The 25276-nt window shown below is 40.7% G+C and overlaps 1 long non-coding RNA gene across 1 annotated transcript; it reads right to left on the bottom strand.

Annotated features, from left to right (window-relative positions):
- Positions 1–271: 271 nt before the first annotated feature.
- On the bottom strand, positions 272–1403 carry LOC133260240 (uncharacterized). Its single transcript, XR_009740702.1, has 2 exons — positions 1171–1403; positions 272–712 (listed from the first exon to the last, which is right to left on the bottom strand). It is a non-coding gene; the product is annotated as an uncharacterized LOC133260240 (long non-coding RNA).
- Positions 1404–25276: the final 23873 nt, after the last annotated feature.

Genomic DNA, 25276 nt, shown 5'->3' with positions numbered 1-25276 from the left:
AGTAACAATACCCACATCAGAAAAAAATAGACCTTAAAATAAAGACTGTTACAAGGGACAAGGAAGGACACTACATAATGATCAAAGGATCAATCAAAGAGGATAAAACAATTGTATATATTTATGCATCCAACATACGAACATCTCAAAGTGTAAGGCAAATGCTAATAGCCATAAAAGGGGAAATACAGTGGGGGAAATTAAACACCCTACTTACAGCAATGGATAGCCCATCCAGAAAGAAAATTAAGATGGAAGCACAAGCTTTAAATAACACATTTTACAAGAAGACTTTAATTGATATTTATAGGACATTTCATCTGAAAGCAGCAGAGTACACTTTCTTTTCAATGTTCAACTCTTTGTGATCTCATGGACTCTAACAAGCCCAGATCCCCTTCCTCTATTATCTCCCAGAACTTGCTCAAATTTATATCCACTGAGTCAGTGATGCTATCTAGCCATCTCATCCCCTGCCACCCCTTTTGTCTTCAATCTTTCCCAGCATCAGGATCTTTTCCCATGAGTTGGCCCTTCGCATCAGGTGGCCAAAGTGTTGGAGCTTCAGCTTCAGCAACAGTCCTTCTAGTGAATATTCAGGATTTGATTCCCTTTAGGTTTGACTCATTTGATCTCCTTGCAGTCCACAGGACTCTCAAGAGTGTTCTTCAGAAATCTCATAAGAAATCAGAAATCAATTACAGGGGAAAACCTAAAAAGCATAAACACATGGATCACTGAATAAATGAAAGAGAAAATATTTAAAAATACCTATAAAAATTAAGTGAAAACATGATGACCCCAAATCTATGGGATGCAGCAAAATTAGTTCTAAGAGGGAAGTTTATAGCAATATAATCTTATCTCAAAGAACAAAAAAAAAACTCAAATAAACAAACTAACTTTATATGTAAAGCAAGTAGAGAAAAAAGAATAAGCAAACCCAAAGTTAGTAGAAGGGATCTAATCATAAAAATTAGAGCAGAAATAAATGAAATAGAGACAAAGAAAACAATAGTAAAGATGAATGAATCTAAAAGCTAGTTCTTTGAGAAGATAAACAAAATTGATAAATCTTTTGTTGTAATTGTTCAGTCTCCAAGCCATGTTCAACTCTTTGAGATCCCATGGACTGCAGCATACCAGACTCCGCTGTCCATCACTTTTTACCTATGCTTGCTCAGATTCACGTCCATTGAGTCAGTGATTTAATCTAACCATCTCATCCTCTGCCGTTCCCTTCTCCTTTTGCCTTCAATCTTTTACCCTTTACAAACTCTTCCAAAAATTTTCAGATGAAGGAATCCTCTCAACTTCTTGCTATGAGGCTACCATCACCCTGATAGCAAAATCAGACAAAGACAACACAGAAACAGAAAATTATAGGCCAATATCACTAGTGAACATACACACAAAAATCCTCAATGAAATACTAGGAAACAGAGAACAACAACACATCAAAAGGATCATACACCATGATCAAATGAGATTTATCCCAGGGATGCAAGGATTCTTCAATATATTCAAGTCAATCAATGTGATATACCATATCAACAAATTAAAGAATCAAATCTATATGATCATCTCAATAGATGCAGAAAAATCTTTTGAAAATTTAACACCATTTTATGATTAAAACAGTTTCCAGAAAACAGGCTTAGAAGGAACTTCAGTTTAGTTCAGTTCAGTTCAGTCACTCAGTCGTGTCCGACTCTTTGCGACTCCATGAATAGCAGCACGCCAGGCCTCCCTGTCCATCACCAGCTCCCGGAGTTCACCCAGATTCACGTCCATAGAATCAGTGATGCCATCCAGCCATCTCATCCTCTGTCGTCCCCTTCTCCTCCTGCCCCCAATCCTTCCCAGCATCAGAGTCTTTTCCAATGAGTCAACTCTTCGCATGAGGTGGCCAAAGTACTGGAGTTTCAGCTTTAGCATCATTCCTTCCAAAGAAATCCCAGGGCTGATCTTCTTCACAAGGGACTAGTTTGATCTCCTTGCAGTCCAAGGGACTCTCAAGAGTCTTCTCCAACACCACAGTTCAAAAGCATCAATTCTTCAGCACTCAGCCTTCTTCACAGTCCAATTCTCACATCCATACATGACCACAGGAAAAACCATAGCCTTGACTAGACGGACCTTTGTTGGCAAGGTAATGTGTCTGCTTTTGAATATGCTATCTAGGTTGGACATAACTTTCCTTCCAAGGAGTAAGCATCTTTTAATTTCATGGCTGCAGTCACCATCTGCAGTGATTTTCGAGCCCCCCAAAATAAAGTCTGACACTGTTTCCACTGTTTCCCCATCTATTTCCCATGAAGTGATGGGACCAGATGCCATGATCTTCATTTTCTGAACGTTGAGCTTTAAGCCAACTTTTTCGCTCTCCACTTTCACTTTCATCAAGAGGCTTTTGAGCTCCTCTTCACTTTCTGCCATAATGGTGGTGTCATCTGCATATCTGAGGTTATTGATATTTCTCCCCTCAATCTTGATTCCAGCTTACCTCAACATATAAAGATCATATACAACAAACCCACAGCAAACATCATTCTCAATGCTGAAAAGCTGAAAAAAATTTCTTCTAAGCTCAGAAATAAGACCGGGATGTTCATTCTTTCCACTGTTATTCAACATAGTTTTGGAATTCTTAACCACAGCAATCAGAGAAAAAAAAGAAATACAAGGAATCCAAATCAGAAAAGAAGTAAAATTGTCACTATTTGCAGATGACATGATATTGTATGTATGTATGGATGTGAGAGTTGGACTATAAAGAAATTTGAGTGCTGAAGAATTGATACTTTTGAACTGTGGTGTTGGAGAAGACTCTTGAGACTCCCTGGGACTGCAAGGAGATCCAACCAGTCCATCCTAAAGGAAATCAGTCTTGAATATTCATTGGAAGGACTGATGCTGAAGCTGAAACTCCAACACTTTGGCCACCTGATGGAAAGAACTGACTCATTGGAAAAGACCCTGATGCTGGGAAAGATTGAAGGCGAGAGGAGAAGGGGATGACAGAGGATGACATGGTTGGATGGCATCACTGACACAATGGACATGAGTTTGAGTAGGCTCCAGGAGTTGATGATGGACAGGGAAGCCTGGTGTGCTGCAGTCCATGAGGTCACAATGAGTTGGACATGACTGAGTGACTGAACTGAATTGATGATACTGTACATAGAGAATCCTGAAGATGCTACCAGAAAATTACTAGAGCTCATCAAAGGAATTGGTAAATTTTCAGGATACAAAGTTAATACACAGAAATCTTTTCCATTCCTATATGTTAACAATGAAGGATCAGAAAGAGAAATTAAGGAAACATTATCATTTACCATTGCAACAAAAGAATAAAATACCTAGAAATAAATCTACCTAAGAAGGCAAAATTTTGTACTCAGAAAACTATAAGATATTGATGAAAGATATCAAAGATGACACCTACAGATGGAGAGATTTACCATATTCTTGGATCAGAAGAATCAATATTGTGAACATGATTATGCTACCCAAAGTAACTTACATATTTGATGCAATGCATATCAAGTTACCAATAGCATTATCCCAGAAGTAAAACCAAAAATTATTACAGTTTGTGTGAAGACACAAAAGACCTTCCATAGTCTAAACAATCTTAAGAATGAAAAACAGAGCTGGAGGAATCAGGCTCCCTGACTTGAGACAATATTACAAAGATACTGTAATACAGCATGCTACTGGCACAAAAACACAAATATAAATCAACAGAACAAGATATAAAGTCCAGAGATAAGCTTGGGCACCTATGGTCACCTAATCTATGACACAGGAGGCAAGAATATACAATAGAGAAAAGACCGTCTCTTCAATAAGTGTTGCTGGGAAAACTGGACAGGTACTTGGAAAAAATGAAATTAGGACACTCCCTAATACCACACACACACACACACACACACACCCTCAAAATGGATTAAAGAACTAACCAGACTGTAAAAAATTCTTAGTGGAAAACCTAGGCAGAATGCTCTTTGACATAAATCACAGCAAGATCTCTTTTGATCCCTCTCCTAGAATAGTAGAAATTAAATCCTAACTGGTTAGGCTATATAACCTTGATTATATATCAATGGATTGTATCTACTAATATATTATTAAGGATTTTTACATATATGTTGAACTCTAGTTATCTTTTCTTATGGTGTTTTGTCTGGCTTTGTTATTACACTAATAATGGATCACAGAATAAGTTGGGAAGTGTGACTAGTGAGCCCAGTGCCAGGTTTTGATATGGATGGTCACTTGACACCTGAATCGGTTATGACACGTGACTGGAGTAACAGCGGTGAAGGAGCATGGCATAACGAAGTAGATGGCAGAGATCCTTATTCTACAGTGATGTGTTCTTGATTTCGTTGCTTCACATGAGGCCATCCCATTCTTTATTTTGAGGGGTTCTGATTATACTATAAGGATAAGACAGATGTTGTCCAGAGCCTTGCTATTAGAAATATGCAAAAAAATATATAAGCTATATGCCAGCATCATTGACATCACCTGGGAGCTTATTAGAAACACAGATTTTTAGGCCTCAATCAGATCGGAAATATTAAAGAAGTTGTTCTAATTACAAACGTTAGGTGTTTCATGGAATTGAAAGGTCAAGAAGGAAAAAAAGGGTCCAATCAGATATAACTGTAGGTATGAGACTTTCCCCTCTTGTCATCTTGGATTTGTGGCAACTTTATCTGGATATTGAACATACAGTATTCATGAATTGTTTTCATAAAGCAACATTATTTTATACTCTCATTCTCCTTTTGTCTTTAATTACTGGTGTTAGTTTTCCATGATTGGATGAAAATCTGGCATTACCATGACCTTCTGGTCAGGCACTTTCTAGTATATTTAAATCAGAAAAGTCTCAACTCAGAAATTAGGATGTTCAGGTCCTTCACTCAAGTGCATGTCTTCCTTCTCATCCCACAACTAGGAGGGGCTCTTACAGTGAGCAGTCATCCCGGAAGAGGACAGTGTGGTCAGCTTCTTCCCTCTTTTTGGATCAACTTGTCCCCTGCTTGATAGCCGTTGATTTTTCATGAGGGAAGGTTGGGGTGAGGAGGTCAGAGGTGATATGGGAAGAGGACAGAGAAGTATAATAAAGCTTTCCTTTCCCTCGTACCATCTTGCTCCCAGTTTGGCCAAATTTCAGTTACTCTGTGCTGAGGCCTGTTTGGGCCTTTAAATATTCCTCTTGGACACAGAGTCCCTATCTCATGTGATCTTGAAAACTTTGCCTCAACAAATCATAGGGATACAGGCCACTTCTGGCTCTGCAACACATCTCAACCTGGGAGCAGCCAGCCAGCCTGTCTACCTTTATATTGAACAGGCAAAATGTGACACGAGTCCACTGTGAATGTTCCAACTGCAGGAGGCACAAATTAAGTACTTTCAGAGGTCTTGGGAAGCCCTTCTCATTAGGCCTCAGAATGATGGAATTCACAGCACACTGTATTTCATTCTAGGAGTTTATTTCTAAAATTCCTTCCAGATCTCCATGTAGCCTGGCCCAAATTGTAAAGCAGGTGAAGAGCTAATATTCATGAAACCAATTTTCAGATGTTTTCCTTTGTATATTTATATCTTATATATATATATATATGTATGTATACTTATCTTGACCTTTCAATTCCATGAAGCACCTAATGTTTGTAATTAGAACAACTTGTAATGTTGGTGACTGTCACAGAGCACACGGCTGCCATGCACGTGGGCTTGTTCATGAACCAGTAAGACCTGCCACGGCCAACAGGAGGTGTGGTAGAACAGGGGAGAAGCTGGAAGAACTGTAGCTCTCTTGAAGTAGAGATTGTGAATTAATGAAATTTTGGTACAAATGTTTGTGAGGTCTCATTTGTTACTCAAAGGATTATAAGGCCTAAAGAAAAAAAATGGGTTTGGAATTATAAGGTCAGTTTCATCAATAACTGAGTGGAGTTGATGAATATTGAGAAGAAACTCAAAAAATAGGATTTAAAGTCATCAAGAATAGGTCAAGCTTGCTAAGGAATCCAAAACTCATGAAAGAGCAAAATTTGCTCCTTTTTTTCCCCTCTGCTGTTTCTCTCATTCTGAATGGAGGAAGCACTGCAGCGATTATTTTAGTCTCAAACCACTGACATATGGTGAACAGAACACATAGAAGCTAACTTTAACCTTTTCATCTCCCAGAAATGGTTACATCTTTTTCAATGGAATTAGCATTAATGCATATGCACCTTTAAAATATCTGTTAACAACATTAACCACTCTTACTGTGACATTTCTTTCTCTATATATCGACGCCACTTTTGAATTTTCATATTTGTTCTGCCAACTTTCAAAAATTCTTAATCTCCTTCCATTCTTTGCATTTCCTTTCTCACCTTATTCACTTTTCAAAATGAAAAGGAAAGAATATTTGCGGGGAAAAAAGCATACAACTTTCTTCAAATGTTTTCCCACTAGCAAAAAATGATGTTTGCTTTACTTTTCCTTTGGACAAATATGTCATTTGAGTTAACTGCATGAAGACTCAGTCCCATGTAAATACTTTGTGTTCAGTTTAATGCCTCAGTGTCTGAATCTAAGTCTGGGAAGACAGGGAAAGTATCATCAGAGATGTTTGGGCTGTAGGCCAAAGAAGAGAATCAGACTGCCACATGAAACACCACTCAAAACTGAGAACAGGACTCATCTGTGAAACATATGTTTGGAGAAAAAAGTGCTTTTCTTCTTTGTAGTAGCATTACCTTTGATACACTCCCCATTTGGCAGTCTTGACTAATAAAATATTAAAAAAAAATCTTGTGAAATTCTTGGTTTTCATCCTTACCTGCTTTAAACCCATCAGATTCAGCAATTTTCTTTTCTGAAAATTATGATTAGTGGTCATTAACAGAGGTGTGTAGGGCACATATGTGCTGATGTGAAGTCAGGTGAAGCAGACTTAAGTGTTTCTGGAGGATGGAGAGGTTGAGGTTAGCTTCTGTCCATTTGACTAACCATATGTCAGTGGAGCATGACTGAAATAAATGGGGCACACGAGGACAGTCTTCAGTCAAACAACATGATTCAGTTTATTACCAAGGTGAAAGCAGGGACCAGTGGCCGCCATGCTGTGAAATTGCATTTTCTGCTACATTTGTGCCACCTCTCTGAACTGAGGAGCGAGGTCATGTCCTATCACCTTAAGCAGATACGCAAGTCGGTGGCGGCCTTCCAGGCAGCAGCATCTGGGTGACACTTCCCAGGACAAAAAGGGCCCCAGGAACTGAGCCTCAAACAACAGCACATCTGTTTCAGATGTGGAAATGTGGTGTTCACGTGAGCATGTCCTTGATGACTGTTTAGTTGCTGATTTCAAATTTCATCGTTTTTCAGGAGTATTGGTATAATGCTGTAATTGCTTTTTGTGAGCAGTATTCTGAAGGCTGCATGTTTCTCAGAGGGAGCGTATTTTGGGAACTGGTCAGGTAGACCCTGGATATAAAATGCGTTCTTTTGAAATACAGTATGTATATATCTTATAATTACTCAATGAACAAGCTCGTAGCATTCTCTAGTTTCTGATATGAGAATAATTAAATGTCTTTCTCTGTTTTGTTCTGGTTTGGGAGCTCTTGGCAGTTCATTGACCTCAAAAAAAAAAAAGAAGGTAAATTGATAAAGCAATTGCCTTAGTGACAGATAAATGAAAATTCACACCAAAATATTCTATTGATGCATTCAGGAAAGTTGGTGATCTCCTGGGACTGAGTCAGATGTGGGACCAGAGGTTAAACACCTCTTATTAATGGATCTTTGGAAGAGTAGCTACTTAAAAGTGAAATAATTCATCTGATAAGTTAACTGAGCTTCAAGTTAGCCCCCAAATGCTAGGTTTATCCTTGCTGTCCAAATTAATTACCTCCAAATGATAGCTTGGATGACTCGCTTCAGTTCAGGCAAGAAGGACAGAAAACAAAAGAACAGGAGAGCCAAGTGGAAAAACAATCGAATGAAAATTCTCATGATGATGAGTGCAAAACAAAGCCAAAGGTGTCTCAGCACAATAACAGTGATGTACCTACCATTGCTCTATATTTATCTCCGCAGATAATTTATCTCCACAGAGAGTATACTGTTTGAAAGAAGCTTGAGCAGTCTTGGCTATAATGTCTGCATAATATATATTGTCAGAGTTAGAATGGAAATCACATGCTTATCTTTTCCCATTTGATCGCTAATACACAAGAGTTAACTTCCCTGGTAGCTCAGACGGTAAAGCATCTGCCTACAATGCTGGAGACCTGGGTTCAATCCCTTGTTCGGGAAGATCCTCTGGAGAAGGAAATGGCAACCCACTCCAGTACTCTTGCCTGGAAAATCCCATGGACGTAGGAGCCTGGTGGGCTACAGTCAGTCTGTGGGGTCGCAAAGAGTCGGACACGGCTGAGCGACGTCACTTTGACTTTCGCTTTCACACAAGAGTTAAATTGAACAGAAACAAAGTGGGCAGAATATGGTGGCTGCAAATTTTGAGGATAGAACTTCAAATATTCCAAAAATAAGTGATTTTTAAATAGTGAAAGAATTTTGCTGTGAAGACTGAAGCACCAAATACAGTTTCAGCCCAGGCAGAAGAATGGGAATAACAAAACTCAGCAGTAGCCAGACTCAGAACTGGCTTTTCAGGACCAGGGAGGAATCGAGGGCAATGAGGCAGCACTCAGGAGTGGGTCAGTTCTGCATTTGAAGACTGACCTGCAGCTTCCCCAGACTTCAGAATCCTCATCAGTCACGTCTGACTTCTGTCTCAGAGTTGAGCTATGATATTAACAATCCTATTATTCTTAGTCCACAGGTTAGAAAAGTGAGGCCCACAGAATTCTTTCACAATGTGTACATATATCAAATCATCACATTGCACACTTTAAATATCTTAACCTGGTTAAAGGCTGGGAATAAGTGAGGACTGAGCAGGAGATGGACCCATGACAGTCTGACCCCATGACAGTCTGACCCCTGCACATGTTCTCAGCAGACATTCTCTACCGCCTTTCAATGATGTCAATAATTAACAGCACACTCAAAAGTGTCAATAACGCTAAAGGTGTTACTTTGAGTTTCCACGATGTGTAGAATGGCATGAGTGATTAATAAGCTTTCCAATACAGTTTCGACTGAAACAAGCTAGTTCCTAATTGTGCACAAAATTTGATTTTCAGAAGGAAAGATCCTTAACTAAAACTATCGTTTTAAATGTTAGTATCTCTTTTCTTGTATTTAATTATTTTGTGATCATTAAAATAATAAATACTGGGTTGGCCAAAAAGTTCAAATGGGTTTTGAACAGAACCCAAAACAAAATGGTATTTTTTCTGTCAGATGTTACAGAAAATCCAAGAAAACTTTTTGGCCAACCCAATACTTACTTTACAAATTTGAGTAAGGCAAGAAAATAGATAGTGGAAATAAGAAAAAAATCACATAGTTTTGGCAACTAGACGAAATTATTTTAAATATTTTTTGGATTGTCCTATTGCATGTATGTTGTACATACACTTAGGGTGTCAATGTATGTGTGTAGATGCTAGAAAGATACTTGTCCAAGAACACACAAAAATGGAAGGTAAAACTAAGATTTTAACTCAGGTCTGCCTGAAATAGATTTTTCGATATATCAGATCAGACCAGATCAGTCACTCAGTCGTGTCCGACTCTTTGAGACCCCATGAATCCCAGCACACCAGGCCTCCCTGTCCATCACCAACTCCTGGAGTTCACTCAGACTCACGTCCATCGAGTCAGTGATGCCATCCAGCCATCTCATCCTCTGTCGTCCCCTTCTCCTCCTGCCTCCAATCCCTCCCAGCATCAGAGTCTTTTCCAGTGAGTCAACTCTTCGCATCAGGTGGCCAAAGTACTGGAGTTTCAGCTTTAGCATCATTCCTTCCAAAGAAATCCCAGGGCTGATCTCCTTCAGAATGGACTGGTTGGATCTCCTTGCAGTCCAAGGGACTCTCAAGAGTCTTCTCCAACACCACAGTTCAAAAGCATCAATTCTTCGGCGCTTAGCCTTCTTCACAGTCCAACTCTCACATCCATACATGACCAGAGGAAAAACCATAGCCTTGACTAGACGGACCTTTGTTGGCAAAGTAATGTCTCTGCTTTTGAATATGCTATCTAGGTTGGTCATAACTTTCCTTCCAAGGAGTAAGCATCTTTTAATTTCATGGCTGCAGTCACCATCTGTAGTGATTTTGGAGCCCAGAAAAATAAATCTGACACTGTTTCCCCATCTATTTCCCTTGAAGTGGTGGGACCGGATGCCATGATCTTCATTTTCTGAGTGTTGAGCTTTAAGCCAACTTTTGCACTCTCCACTTTCACTTTCATCAAGAGGCTTTTGAGTTCCTCTTCACTTTCTGCCATAAGGGTGGTGTCACCTGCGTATCTGAGGTTATTGATATTTCTCCCGGCAATCTTGATTCCAGCTTGCGTTTCTTCCAGTCCAGCGTTTCTCAAGATGTACTCTGCATAGAAGTTAAATAAACAGGGTGACAATATACAGCTTTGACGAACTCCTTTTTCTATTTGGAACCAGTCTGTTGTTCCATGTCCAGTTCTAACTGTTGCTTCCTGACCTGCATACAAATTTCTCAAGAGGCAGATCAGGTGGTCTGGTATTCCCATCTCTTTCAGAATTGTCCACAGTTTATTGTGATCCACACAGTCAAAGGCTTTGGCATAGTCAATAAAGCAGAAATAGATGTTTTTCTGGAACTCTCTTGCTTTTTCCATGATCCAGCGGATGTTGGCAATTTGATCTCTGGTTCCTCTGCCTTTTCTAAAACCAGCTTGAACATCAGGAAGTTCACAGTTCACATATTGCTGAAGCCTGGCTTGGAGAATTTTGAGCATTACTTTACTAGCATGTGAGATGAGTGCAATTGTGTGGTAGTTTGAGCATTCTTTGGCATTGCCTTTCTTTGGGATTGGAATGAAAACTGACCTTTTCCAGTCCTGTGGCCACTGCTGAGTTTTCCAAATTTGCTGTCATATTGAGTGCAGCACTTTCACAGCATAATCTTTCAGGATTTGGAATAGCTTAACTGGAATTCCATCACCTCCACTAGCTTTGTTCGTAGTGATGCTTTCTAAGGCCCACTTGACTTCACATTCCAGGATGTCTGGCTCTAGGTCAGTGATCACACCATCGTGATTATCTGGGTCGTGAAGATCTTTTTTGTATAGTTCTTCTGTGTATTCTTGCCATCTCTTCTTAATATCTTCTGTTTCTGTTAGGTCCATACCATTTCTGTCCTTTATCGAGCTCATCTTTGCATGAAATATTCCTTTGGTATCTCTGATTTTCTTGAAGAGATATCTAGTCTTTCCCATTCTGTTGTTTTCCTCTATTTCTTTTCAGTGATCGCTGAGGAAGGCTTTCTTATCTCTTCTTGCTATTCTTTGGAACTCTGTATTCAGATGTTTATATCTTTCCTTTTCTTCTTCGCTTTTCGCTTCTCTTCTTTTCACAGCTATTTGTAAGGCCTCCCCAGATAGCCATTTTGCTTTTTTGCATTTCTTTTCTATGGGGATGGTCTTGATCCTGTTTCCTGTACAATGTCACGAACCTCATTCCTATAAATATGTACATATCCCCAAACACATATTTCTTTGTATTACATGTAAAATTTTACTTAAATATTATTGCTATTCATTACAGTATGCATCTAGTCTTCAAAGATGACTTTTGCATTTATCTTAAGTTTTATATCCATTCTAGAAATTATGTAGATACATTTTAACCTATCTCATTGTTCACTTCCCTTCTCTAGACCTATAGTTATCCATTCTTGAGGTTTTTTTTAACCACTTTGTTGAGGTATAATTGACAAAAAGCATATTTTAAGTATATACAGCTTGATGAGTTTGGAGATAAGTATATATAATATCCATGAACCATCACCACAATCTACGTCATACTCAGTACCTCATCACCTCCAAAAGTTTCCTCCTGTTCTCTCTTTTTTTTTCCAGCTTTATTGGGGTATCATTGACAAAACTGTAAGATATTTAAAGCGTACAATATGATGATTTGATATATATACACATTGTGAAAGAATTCTCTCCATCAAATTAGTTAACATGTTTATCATTTCATAATTTTACCTTTTGTGTGTGTGTGAGAATGAGCACATTCTACTCTTGGCGAATTTTGATTATAGAATATTGTTATCAACTATAATAAAGTTAGCACCTCAGATCTTATTTTATAACTAAAAGTTGTACCCTTTATCAACCTCTCCCTGTTTGTCCTACTCCGCAACTCAAGTGCCTTCCCAGGTGGCACAGCAGTAAAAAACCTGCCTGCCAACGCAGGAGATGCGGGTCTGGTCCCTGGGCCGGGAAGACCCCTGGAGGAGAAAATGGCAACCCACTCCAGTATTCTTGCCTCAAAAATTCCATGGACAGAGGAACCTGGCAGGCTAGAGTCTATGATGTCACAAAGAGTGGGACACAAGTGAGCAGACACCCACATGCAAACTCTAGTAACCACTTTTCTATTCTTTGCTTCTTTTCAACTTTCTATTTTTAAAGATTTCACATAAGTGATACCATGTGATTTTTGTCTTTCTATCTGGCTTATTTTACTTAACATAATGACCTCCAGGTTCACCCATGTTATAAGAAATGACATAATTTCCTTTGTATATAATTATAAATATAAATGAAAATATACATATATATCTATAATGTATATATAAATATGACATCAGGGCTTCCCTTGAAGTTCAGTCAGTAAAGAAACTGCCTGCAATGCAGGAGACCTGGGTTTGATTCCTGGGTGGGGAAGACCCCCTGGAGAAGGAAATGGCAACCCACTCCAGTATTCTTGTCTGGAGAATCCCATGGGCAGAGGAGCCTGACAGGCTATAGTCTAAGAGGTGACAAGAGTGGGACTCGACTCAGCAACTACAACCATAAAACCACTAAATATGAGATACTAGTACAAATGTTCCTTCAGGATAATGATTTCCTTTTCTTTGGATGTATACTCAGAAGTGGGACTGCTGGATGATATGATAGTTATTTTTTTTAGTTTCTTGAGGAAACTCCATACTGATTTCCATAGTGGCTGCACCACTTTACATTCTTACCAACAATATACAAGGTTTTGCTTTGTTTTCTCTTCACATTTTCAACAGCATTCATTATCTTTTCTCTTTTTGATAATAGATATCCTAACAGGCTTGAATTGCCTTCTTCACTTATTTTACTTTACTTTTATTTTATGAATGCTAACCATAAAATCTACCTTCTTAGTAAATTTTAAGTATACTGTATAGTATTGCTAATTGTGGGCACAATTTGAATTTCTTATTTTGATTAGTGTCAACTTCTTAGAGGCCATGTTCAAATATTGTTCAGAAAATACTTAAAGGCTATATTTTCTGACTCCCTTGGATGTCTGAAATATTAGGTCTGGACACAGTGATGAACATCTTAAATACATGTCCTATATCCACTGGATCTGATCTTGCTTCTCATCAAGATATTGATCTCTTTACCTTGTTCCTCAGAACTCTATATGGAAATATTTAATCTGTCCTCCACTAAATCCACTTTCTGTTGTATCCAGTATATCGTAGAAAGACTACATTATAATTTTAATTGAAAATCATCTTTCACATTATAAATTTTATCTGAGATATTTTATATTTATGGCATAACACTGTATTTTATTTGATTTACTATATAGTTTGTACAAGAAAGTCCAAATTAAAAATTTTTTAAATATATCTTTCCCTATAGTAAATCTGTTTCAAGGGAAGGCACTTATGGTTATCTCAGGACTTTTTTTTTTTTTAATCATTGAATAATTTTCAAAAGTATGGTGATTTCTTTCCGTTTATCCTTGCATGGGGAAGTCCATGTTAACTAAGGATTGACTTAAAGTAAGTTTGGAATTGAGACTGATGTGGGCCTCTGTCTAATTATTTTATTTTCAAATAAAAAAGATTAAAAAAAAAAACTACCATAGTTTTATTTGACTGACTTTGGTATTCTGTAGACTGGGGTGAAAAGGGAGTTTAAGTCAGAACACTGGGCAGTCATTGCAGGTAAACTTGCCTCTGGTCCAAAGCATTTCCCATTCTACGGTGCTTGATCTCTCCTCACCTCTAGCCACTGCCTCTCTGAGTTAAGGGCTGTCAGTGATATCCTCCTGGGTCTCCTCCATCTGCTTTCAAATACTCTTTTATTATAAGACATTAATAATTAAATGACTGTACTCAACTCACTATCTTGCCCAGAAGTCCAGAACTGTGGCATGTACATTAAAATTTAAGTTGTGAGATAGGACTTGGGAGCCAGATAACCTGGTTATACCTCTTTTAGCTATATGCCTTTTCAGAAATGATCTAACACTTCTGAGGCTCAGTCTCCCAATTTGTAAATTGGGAGAGACTATTTTCTCTTCTGCAAGCTGCTGGAAGGCTTCTGTGAGATACCTACCAAGGCACCACCAGTCCATGGCAAAAACCTCCAATCAACAGTGCTGTGATTTCTGGCTGAGCCAGACTTCCTGTTGTTTAGTTGCTAAGTCTTGTCCGAGTCTTTTGTGACCCTGTAGACTGTAGCCTGCCAGGTTTCTCTTCCATGGGATTCCTCAGGCAAGAATAGTGGAATAAGTCACCCTTTCCTTCTCCAGGAGACTCCTACTAGAATCAAAGCATGCCACAGACCCACCACTTCTGATCAACATTCAGTCCCTTCTTTAGTTACTAGTCTCTGTGATGCTCTTGTATTTTGCACAGCTCTTAGTGAACACTTAGTTACCACTTGCACTCAGTAGGTACTCAATAAATGCTTTAAAAAATAGTGTAAATGAACCTATTAAAAATTTGGGGTGCATTTGGGGATTCAGTGAGTCATCTTCTGAGCCAGTTTCTCATGTCTTGTTTTTACTTAGCTTTTTCACCTGGATGCATTTTAATAGGGAGAGAATTAAAGTATAAGGCCACTGGGAGTGAGAGCCTGAGGAGCAACTAAACTAAAGAGAGGAATGAGGGAACGTTATTTGTTATGAGCATGATATCAAGAACAGGAAGTCCTGGATGTAACCCCTACCTCTTTTTTGCACGTGACCCATCCCCTGTGAGATCAGTAGAAATCTTGTCCTTTCCTGAACTCTGACACTAATTCCTGTCCTACACGGCCTTGGACGTGGGAAATAGAAGGAAAAGGTGGATTTAATGAAGTTGTTTCTGTCACCAAACATGTTTCAGTTGCCTTTGTGCTGTATCCTGTCATTACCCAGCCATATGGTGTTAAAAAAACACACTCTAAAATGTGATTTTATAAAAAACTACTTTGCAGTTGTAATGAGTAATGGTGATCTGCTTCACAGCTAGAAATGCATGACAGTGGCTCCTATGATATCACCAAACTTCAACATGCATTAGAGAACCAGCAGAGAGGAAGAAAGGAAGCGGATCTCTCCTCCTATCTTTCTATAAACCACAGTGAGTACCTCCAATAGTTTAAGTCAGAAGGGAGCACTGGGGCAGTAGTCATCATGAGGCCATCAGATGCCTGAGTGAAGCTTTTAGAACTTCCCCTCTCCATGGCTCCTTATTCCACCTTTAAAGTTGAATCTGTGTGTCTAGACTTAGACTAGGCCATATTAGCTTCCCTCCAGCCACAAGGCTCATTACAACAGAGGCCTGCAGTGTCTCCTTATGGTTGGCTCTCCAGCCCCATCAATCAGGTAAGACATAGCTGACACTGAGCTGGAGAAGTTTGAGTTGGATTAACTGATCCTCTCCATTAAGCAAAAACGATTAGGAGAAACTGCCCTAATAGGCTGGGTTATCTACATGTGTAAACATCCTGGGAGAGATTTCTCCATCTTTGCGGTAGATCAATAGCATTGACTGCTGGTAAAGAATCTGCCCGCAATGCTGGAGACCTGGGTTCGATCCCTGGGTTGGGAAGATCCCCTGGAAAAGGGAAAGGTTACCCACTCCAGTATTCTGGCCTGGAGAATTCCATGAACTGTATAGTCCATGGGGTGGCAAAGAGTCAGACTTGACTGAGTGACTTTCACTTCACTTCATGGCCCAAGAAGACACACTAACACTTCGAGACTGCAGGAAGAACCCCAGCCATAGTGGCCATCTCCTCTGCCCTAGAATTCAAGATGTAAGGATGCTGAAGGGTAGTATTTCTGGAACACTCTTGCTCTGATGCCAACTTACACAGCTAGAGGACCTCAGATTCCTCATCTTCAAAATGAAAGTAATGGACTAGATGCCTTTCTAAGGTTGTCAGGCTTTGACATTTTATGAGTTGATGATGCACAAATTTGCTCAAACATTACTTTGTATATTGCTTGCTATCTTTCTAGCCATTAATACAACCCACAGATATAAAATAACAAAATCCCTTCACCCTGTTAAAAGATAGATTGAGGCATATTAAAAATGTTATCCATTGGAATCAGGCAGCACCAGACCATAAGTGGTAGCGATGCTGTACCAACTGGAGCTGGGCAGAAACTTTATAGAGAAGAAAGAAAAGTGAAGTCTCTCAGTTGTATCCAACTCTTTGCAACCTCGTGGACTGTAGTCTACCAGGCTTCTCCGTCCATGGGTTTTTCCAGGCAAGAAGCGATCGAACCCAGGTATCCCACATTGCGGACAGATGCTTTACCCTCTGAGCCACCAGGGAAGCCCTTTATAGAGAAGAGGCTGAAACAAAGTAAGGAAATTATTGATTGGCTATAGCTTAAAGCCTGGTTGGCTCTTTGTGATTGGTTATTCCCAGGTTTCAGTTTCCTAACCCTGAAGCATTTACAGGCTTGGATTTTGGTTTTACTTGTGCAAGTTGCCTAGCATTAGAGCCCCACTCAGTCTAATGGTGTCCTTGTTTAATCAACGTTAACACCACTCACTTTTTCTTCGGAGGAAAAGCTCAGACTAAGCTGCTCTTATCCTCCTGAGGCAGAGGAAGCTCTGAGACTGAGACCTGGGTTTTCCCGTAGCGATTGCTCCACGTTCTATCTTTTTTTTTTTCTTTACTTTATAAAGGGTTTGTCTTTTTTCAGCTAAATAACAAAGGGAAGTCTGCTTAAAACCCTTGAACCAGTTTCCATGTTTATAACGTGAGAGTCGGTTTTTTGTAGATAGAATTCATGTATGAAAAGTGCCTGGGAACGCAGCAGGTCCTGGATAATCCACAGGCAAGCATCTGTGCTGTGACATTGGGTGATTCACTCTCCCTCCATTCTTGTTTCTTCACATTTAACGGGTGGACCAAGGGCTGGATGAGCTCATAACCTGCCCTGGTCCCCATTTCTTGGGTTTTTGCAGAGTCCCAGGGTGCCAGCGAAATATATTCTATTTATTTGATGCATTTCAGCCTCACTTCCTCAATTTGGGGTCTCCATACAGTTTTACTTTTGGAAACACTTTGTTCTGTGACAAAAGTTTTGTAAAAATACAGGATAATTGTTAAAGTTTCTCTCTTTTGACAGTAATTCAATGCCTTTAACAAAATTTATAATCCTTTTGTACCTAAATGCTTATATGTGTTGTTAAACCATAATGTAAAAATATATAAACATTTTCACATGTTCTACCAGATCAAATATGGTATGTATGATAATAATTAGAACCACCAACCTAGCATATTGCGAAAAAGTTTCACATATGCATTTAATTTTAGTTTCTGATTTTCAAATACGCATTCAGGGAAAGGAGGAAGTGGCTTTCTACTTCTTTGCTGCTAACAGAACGTGCGTGTGTTTTGGCAAGTTTCCTAGGGAACATCTGTCTAAAAGGGAACATGGGGGAGTTAATCCACCTCTACCAAGCCAGGGAAACTGCTTTATGTCCCATGCTATCTCTGTTAAACTTCTTAACTGTGTATCCCTTTGAGCAGAGCCACGGAACTCATCTCTTTGAATAAAAAAGCAGATCATAAGCAAAACTCAAACTGGTTTATTTACAGAAGAACTTAGTTGGTAAACAACTTAGACTCTTTTTCCAAAAGAATTATTTGTAGAAAACTCCAATGCTGGGGTGGTGATAGGGTTATGGGGTGGGGTTTGTAAATGGCTTGCGGATGTTTCCAATGAGTCACACAAAAGGAATGAATGGAAAAAAGCCCCTTAGAATTGGGTTGTGGGGGTGGAGAAGGGATGGGATGGAGAATGAAGCAAAATAGCACTTTGACATTGCCTCAGTTCTGGTTGGAGGAAGCATGATGAAGGATTTGAAAAAAATAATAAAGAGTCCAACAACTTAGAGTAACTGGCTGGGCAGCTCTAAATAGAATGGGATTAGGTCTTCCCTTTCTCAGCTAGGTTTGACTGCTGCTGCTGCTAAGTCGCTTCAGTCGTGTCTGACTCTATGCGACCCCATAGATGGCAGCCCACCAGGCTCTGCCGTCCCTAGGAGTCTCCAGGCAAGAACACTGGAGTGGGTTGCCATTTCCTTCTCCAGTGCATGAAAGTGAAAAGTGAAAGTGAAGTCACTCAGTCATGTCCGACTCTTTGTGACCCCATGGACTGCAGCCTACCAGGCTCCTCTGTCCATGGGATTGTCCAGGCAAGAGTACTGGAGTGGGGGTGCCATCGCCTTTGGAATATGCTAATGGTTCACAGATGAAGAAAGACTAAGTGACAGAATGAATAGCTACAAGTTACTGGAAACTTAGTGGGAATGTTAGAATTTGAACTCAACGCCTTTCTCTAAATTCCGACGTTCATTTTTAAACTGCATACAGAAGTTTTTCCCCACTTCATAATTAACCATCCCACAAACAAGGAAATTTAAGACTGCGGGGGCAGGTAGAGGACAAGACACAAAGGTAAATTTGAATTTTGAATAACATTTTTTTTTTTTTTTAATTTGCTACATCTGCTAACTCTGGTCAGACAGGAACGTAAATTGACAGAACACCACAATAAGACCAAATCAGGCAAGCTGACCTAAAACAAGACGGATGTAAAAGACAAAGCTAGAGAGAGAAATCATGTAAATGGGTAGAAACAGGAAACAGCAATCTCCTAAGGGAAGAACAAAGTGGTGGGGGGCCTGAGGATGGATGGTAAAGAAAAATCAGGAGCTGAAAGATCCAGCAGAAAGAAGCCAAAGCTGAACAAGAGAGACAAAGTAATTCAGCAGAACTTTGATAAAGCACATACAGAGGCCTCATCACCAGAGTGATTATATTAGTTTAGGCTGCCATAGCAAAGTACCACAGACTAGGTGGCTTTAGCAACAGAAATTCACTTCCTCACAATTCTGGAGGTTAGAAGTCTGAGATCGAGGCATCAGCAGGGTTGATTTCTTCTGAGGTTTCTCTCCTTTGCTGGAGGATGGCCATAATCTTCCAGTGTCTTCTCATGGTCTTTCTCTGTGAGCGTCTTATCTTTTCCTCTTATTAAGATGCCTTGTCATGTTGCATTAAGGCCAACCCACATGACTTCAAGCCCTGTCTCTAAATACAGTCACATTCTGAACTACTGGGGGCTAGGACTTCAACATAGAATTTTAAGAGGACATAACTCTGTACATCACATGTTATACTTTCCAAATTGCTATCAATTCAGTTCAGTTCTGTGCCGGTGTCCAGCCCCGGTGGATCCAGGGAAACGCGAAGGGGAGATGGTGTCGGCTTCAATCAAGAAACAACTGCTAGATTAAATATTAACTAGAGGCTTATAGCAATGGCACGCCACTCCAGTACTCTTGCCTGGAAAATACTATGGACGGAGGAGCCTGGTAGGCTGCAGTCCCTGGGGTCGCTGAGGGTCGGACAAGACTGAGCAACTTCACTTTCACTTTTCACTTTCATGCACTGGAGAAGGAAATGGAAACTCACTCCAGTGTTCTTTCCTGGAGAATCCCAGGGATGGGGGAGCCTGGTGGGCTGTCATCTATGGGGTTGCACAGAGTCGGACACGACTGAAGTGACTTAGCAGCAGAGGCTTATAGAGTGGTTAAGTGAGGATAGCTAGGCTTATAGAGTGGTTAAGTGAGGATAGCTCAGCAGGGAAATTCAGTGGAGAAAAGAGTCTGAATAACTTGGTTTACGCAGAAAACCAATAAAATTTCAGACAAGAAATTTGCGTCACCTATGTAGGCCGCAGGCGTCCTTCCGTTCTCCTGAAGGAGAAGAGACACTGAAGCCTCCCCCGTCGGATCTTAGAAGCCCGGGCAATATTAGTAGGCTTGACGAACCTCCACGTTCCAGAGGGGATTCAGCTAGAAGGTGAAAGAAAGAATGACACGAGGAGATCAGTCTTTCGAGGAACTGATCCCATTTTTTATTTTTCCAGGGTCTGTTTTTATACAATGAGATGTTATACAGAAGTCACGCGGGGTCAGCAGTCCTGACTTTTATTAAAGTCAGGTGCTTCATACAAATGTATACAGAGGTCTTAGGGGTGTTACATCATCTTCTGGCCAGGGGCCTGCTGACAATTTATGACCCTCTCCTTGTGACAACGGTCAGTCAACCAGAACACTTATTTCCCCAGGGATGATTATTCTTAAAACAGACACCACCTTCTGAAGGTACCAGATAAATTTACATTCCTATAGGGTGAGGGTATAGTGGGTTTTAATTAAGGAAAGAATTTGCTTAGCCTAAGGTCTAACGTGATTAATATCAAAGGTTAATACTTATTTCTTCTATGTATTCATTAATGTGTGTAAGGGCAGGGGATGTGGAGACTTAGCAACAAACATTGGCTCAACAAATGAAAAACCCTTCACCAATACAATTTCTAATCAGCCCACTATACTTATACTAATAGTTTTCTAACTTCTCTAAAGAACCTGTTTTTAGAAGGTTTAAAGCATCTCGTGCCTCTCACGGTTGGGAGGCTGTGAACAATCACATGTGGCTGGACAAGCCTGTCAGGCAGGCTAGAGAACCTTCAGAGGAGTTAGTAGGTTGAAACACTCTTGTCACGCCCAGAAATTTTTATTAACTGGAGCGCTAAGTTAACTCCTTCTCTGAAAGAGGTGGTGGGGGACAGCCCCCCATAAAGTCAGAGGTGTAGGTGAGAGCACAAAGTAGTAAAGTAGGCAGACTCTGATTTTGGGGGTAGATGCTCGAGAATTTCCAGGGGGACTCCTGAGGCTCGATCCCACCTTTGCGTATGTCGAGTCTCCTTCCTCATGACCTTTGCCATGGGCGGAGTTCCTCACGCTGGCTCCCAGCAGTTCTGCAAGTATTTATCAATACTTAATACAGGCAATACTGTTCATGGGGTTCTCAAGGCGAGAGTACTGAAGTGGTTTGCCATTCCCTTCTCCAGTGGACCACATTCTGTCAGATCTCTCCACCATGATGCGCCCATCTTGGGTTGCCCCACGGGCATGGCTCAGTTTCATTGAGTTAGACAAGACTGTGGTCCCAGTGTGATTAGATTGACTAGTTTTTTGTGAGTATGGGTTCAGTGTGTCTGCCCTCTGATGCCTTCTTGCAACACCTACCATCTTACTTGGGTTTCTCTTACCTTGGGCGTGGGGTATCTCTTCATGGCTGCTCCAGCAAAGCACAGCCACTGCTCCTTACCTTGGACGAGGGGTATCTCCTCACCACCACCCTTCCTGGCCTTCAGTGTGGGATAGCTCCTCTAGGCCCTCCTGCGCCCATGCAGCCACTGCTCCTTGGACGTGGGGTTGGTCCTCCCGGCCACTGCCCCTGGCCTTGGGTGTGGGGTAGCTCTTCCTGGCTGCTGCCCCTGGCCTCAGATGTGGGGTAGCTCCTCCTGGCCACGGCCCCTGACCTCGGACTTGGGTAGCTCTTCTCGGGCGTTCCTGGGCTGTTGCAGCCTGGCACTCTGAGCCGCTGCCCCTGACCTTGGACGTGGGAAGCTCCTCTTGGACGCGCTTAGTGCCCCGGTCAGTTGCAGCTGCCCATGCTTAGTGCGCCGATTGCAGCCGCCGTATTCTTGCCTTGAGAACCCCATGAACAGTATGAAAAGGCAAAATGATAGGATACTGAGGGAGGAACTCCCCAGGTCAGTAGGTGCCCAATATGCTACTGGAGATCAGTGGAGAAATAACTCCAGAAAGAATGAAGGGATGGAGACAAAGCAAAAACAATACCCAGCTGTGGATGTGACTGGTGATGGAAGTAAAGCCCGATGCTATAAACAGCAATATTGCATAGGAGCCTGGAATGTTAGGTCTATGAATCAATGCAAATTGGAAATGGTCAAACAGGAGATGGCGAGTGAACATCGCATTCTAGGAATCAGCAAACTAAAATAGACTGGAATGGGGGAATTTAATTCAGATGACCATTATATGTATTACTGCAGGCAGGAATCCCTCAGAAGAAATGGAGTGGCCATCATGATCAACAAAAGAGTCCGAAATGCAGTACTTGGATGCAACCTCAAAAACGACAGAATGATCTCTGTTCATTTCCAAGGAAAACCATTCAAAATCACAGTAATCCAAGTCTATGCTCCAACTAGTAACACTGAAGAAGCTGAAGTTGAATGGTTCTATGAAGACCTACAAGACCTTTTAGAACTAACACCCAAAAAAGATGTCCTTTTCATTATAGGGGACTGGAATGCAAAAGTAGGAAGTCAAGAAACACCTGGAGTAACAGGCAAATTTGGCCTTGGAATATGGAATGAAGCAGGGCAAAGACTAATAGAGTGTTGCCAAGAAAATGCACTGGTCATAGCAAACACCCTCTTCCAACAACACAAGAGAAGACTCTACACATGGACATCACCAGATGGTCAACACCGGAATGAGATTAATTATATTCTTTGCAGCCAAAGATGGAGAAGCTCTATACAGTCAACAAAAACAAGACCAGGAGCTGACGGTGGCTCAGATCATGAACACCTTATTACCAAATTCAGACTTAAATTGAAAAAATAGGGAAAACCACTAGATCATTCAGATATGACCTAAATCAAATCCCTTATGATTATACAGTGGAAGTGAGAAATAGATGTAAGGGCCTAGATCTGATAGATAGAGTGCCTGATGAACTATGGAATGAGGTTCGTGACATTGTACAGGAGACAGGGATCAAGACCATCCCCATGGAAAAGAAATGCAAAAAAAGCCAAATGGCTGTCTGGGGGACGCCTTAAAAATAGCTGTGAAAAGCAGAGAAGTGAAAAGCAAAGGAGAAAAGGAAAGATATAAGCATCTGAATGCAGAGTTCCTAAGAATAGCAAGAAGAGATAAGAAAGCCTTCCTCAGCGATCAATGCAAAGAAATAGAGGAAAACAACAGAATGGGAAAGACTAGGGATCTCTTCAAGAAAACTAGAGATACCAAGGGAACATTTCATGCAAAGATGGGCTCGATAAAGGACAGAAATTGTATGGACCTAACAGAAGCAGAAGATATTAAGAAGAGGTGGCAAGAATACACAGAAGAACTTTTAAAAAAATATCTTCACAACCCAGATAATCACGATGGTGTGATCACTCATTTAGAGCCAGATATCCTGGAATGTGAAGTCAAGTGGGTCTTAGAAAGCATCACTACAAACAAAGCTAGTGGAGGTGATGGAATTCCAGTTGAGCTCTTTCAAATCCTGAAAGATGATGCTGTGAAAGTGCTGCACTCAATATGCCAGCAAATTTGGAAAACTCAGCAGTGTCCAAAGGACTGTAAGTCAGTTTTCATTCCAATCCCAAAGAAAGGTAATGCCAAAGAATGCTCAAACTACTGCACAATTGCACTCATCTCACACGTTAGTAAAGTAATGCTCAAAATTCTCCAAGCCAGGCCTCAGCAATATGTGAACCGTGAACTTCCTGATGTTCAAGTTGGCTTTAGAAAAGGCAGAGGAACCAGAGATCAAATTGCCAACATCTGCTGGATCATGGAAAAAGCAAGAGAGTTCCAGAAAAACATCTATTTCTGCTTTATTGACTATGCCAAAGCCTTTGACTGTGTGGACCACAACAAACTCTGGAAAATTCTGAAAGAGATGGGAATACCAGACCACCTGACCTGCCTCTTGAGAAATCTGTATGCAGGTAGGATGCAGCGGTTAGAACTGGACATGGAACAACAGACTGGTTCCAAACAGGAAAAGGAGTTTGTCAAGGCTGTACATTGTCACCCTGCTTATTTAGCTTATATGCAGAGTACATCATGAGAAATACTGGACTGGAAGAAACACAAGCTGGAATCAAGATTGCTGGGAGAAATATCAATAACCTCAGATATGCAGATGACACCACCCTTATGGCAGAAAGTGAAGAGGAACTCAAAAGCCTCTTGATGAAAGTGAAAGTGGAGAGTGAAAAAGTTGGCTTAAAGCTCAACATTCAGAAAATGAAGATCATGGCATCTGGTCCCCGGTCCCATCACTTCATGGGAAATAGATGGGGAAACAGTGTCAGACTTTATTTTTCTGGGCTCCAAAATCCCTACAGATGGTGACTGCAGCCATGAAATTAAAAGACGCTTACTCCTTGGATGGAAAGTTATGACCAACCTAGATAGCATATTGAAAAGCAGAGGCATTACTTTGTCAACAAAGGTGCGTCCAGTCAAGGCTATGGTTTTTCCTGTGGTCATGTATGGATGTGAGAGTTGGACTGTGAAGAAGGCTGAGCACTGAAGAATTGATGCTTTTGAACTGTGGTGTTGGAGAAGACTCTTGAGAGTCCCTTGGACTGCAAGGAGATCCAACCAGTCCATTCTGAAGGAGATCAGCCCTGGGATTTCTTTGGAAGGAATGATGCTAAAGCTGAAACTCCAGTACTTTGGCCATATGATGCGAAGAGTTGACTCATTGGAAAAGACTCTGATGCTGGCAGGGATTGGAGGCAGGAGGAGAAGGGGACGACAGAGGATGAGATGGCTGGATGGCATCACTGACTCGATGGACGTGAGTCTGGGTGAACTCCGGGAGTTGGTGATGGACAGGGAGGCCTGGCATGCTGCGATTCATGGGGTTGCAAAGAGTCAGACATGACTGAGTGACTGAATTGAATACAGGCAATCTTGTGCCAGGTTTTGGGGAAACAAAAATTAATAGAACATGATTCTGGCCTTCAAATGCACCATGTAGTGGGAAGTCAGACACACACATGAAAGTATTGGTTTAGGGAACACAGATCTAGGTCAGGTCCTGAAGGGCTCACCAGCTAAGTAAACTCAAGACAGTGTTCTGATCTAATAAAAGGTGGACTTACATCTAGTAGCTGAAATTGAGCCCTTAATCTTGAACCCTCTAAGTTCAA

The sequence above is a fragment of the Bos javanicus genome, chromosome 14 (assembly GCF_032452875.1).
Source record: "Bos javanicus breed banteng chromosome 14, ARS-OSU_banteng_1.0, whole genome shotgun sequence".
Classification (NCBI taxonomy): Eukaryota; Metazoa; Chordata; class Mammalia; order Artiodactyla; family Bovidae; genus Bos; species Bos javanicus.
Note: the sequence above shows the minus strand (reverse complement) of the source record. Positions and strands in the feature narration are given on the sequence as shown.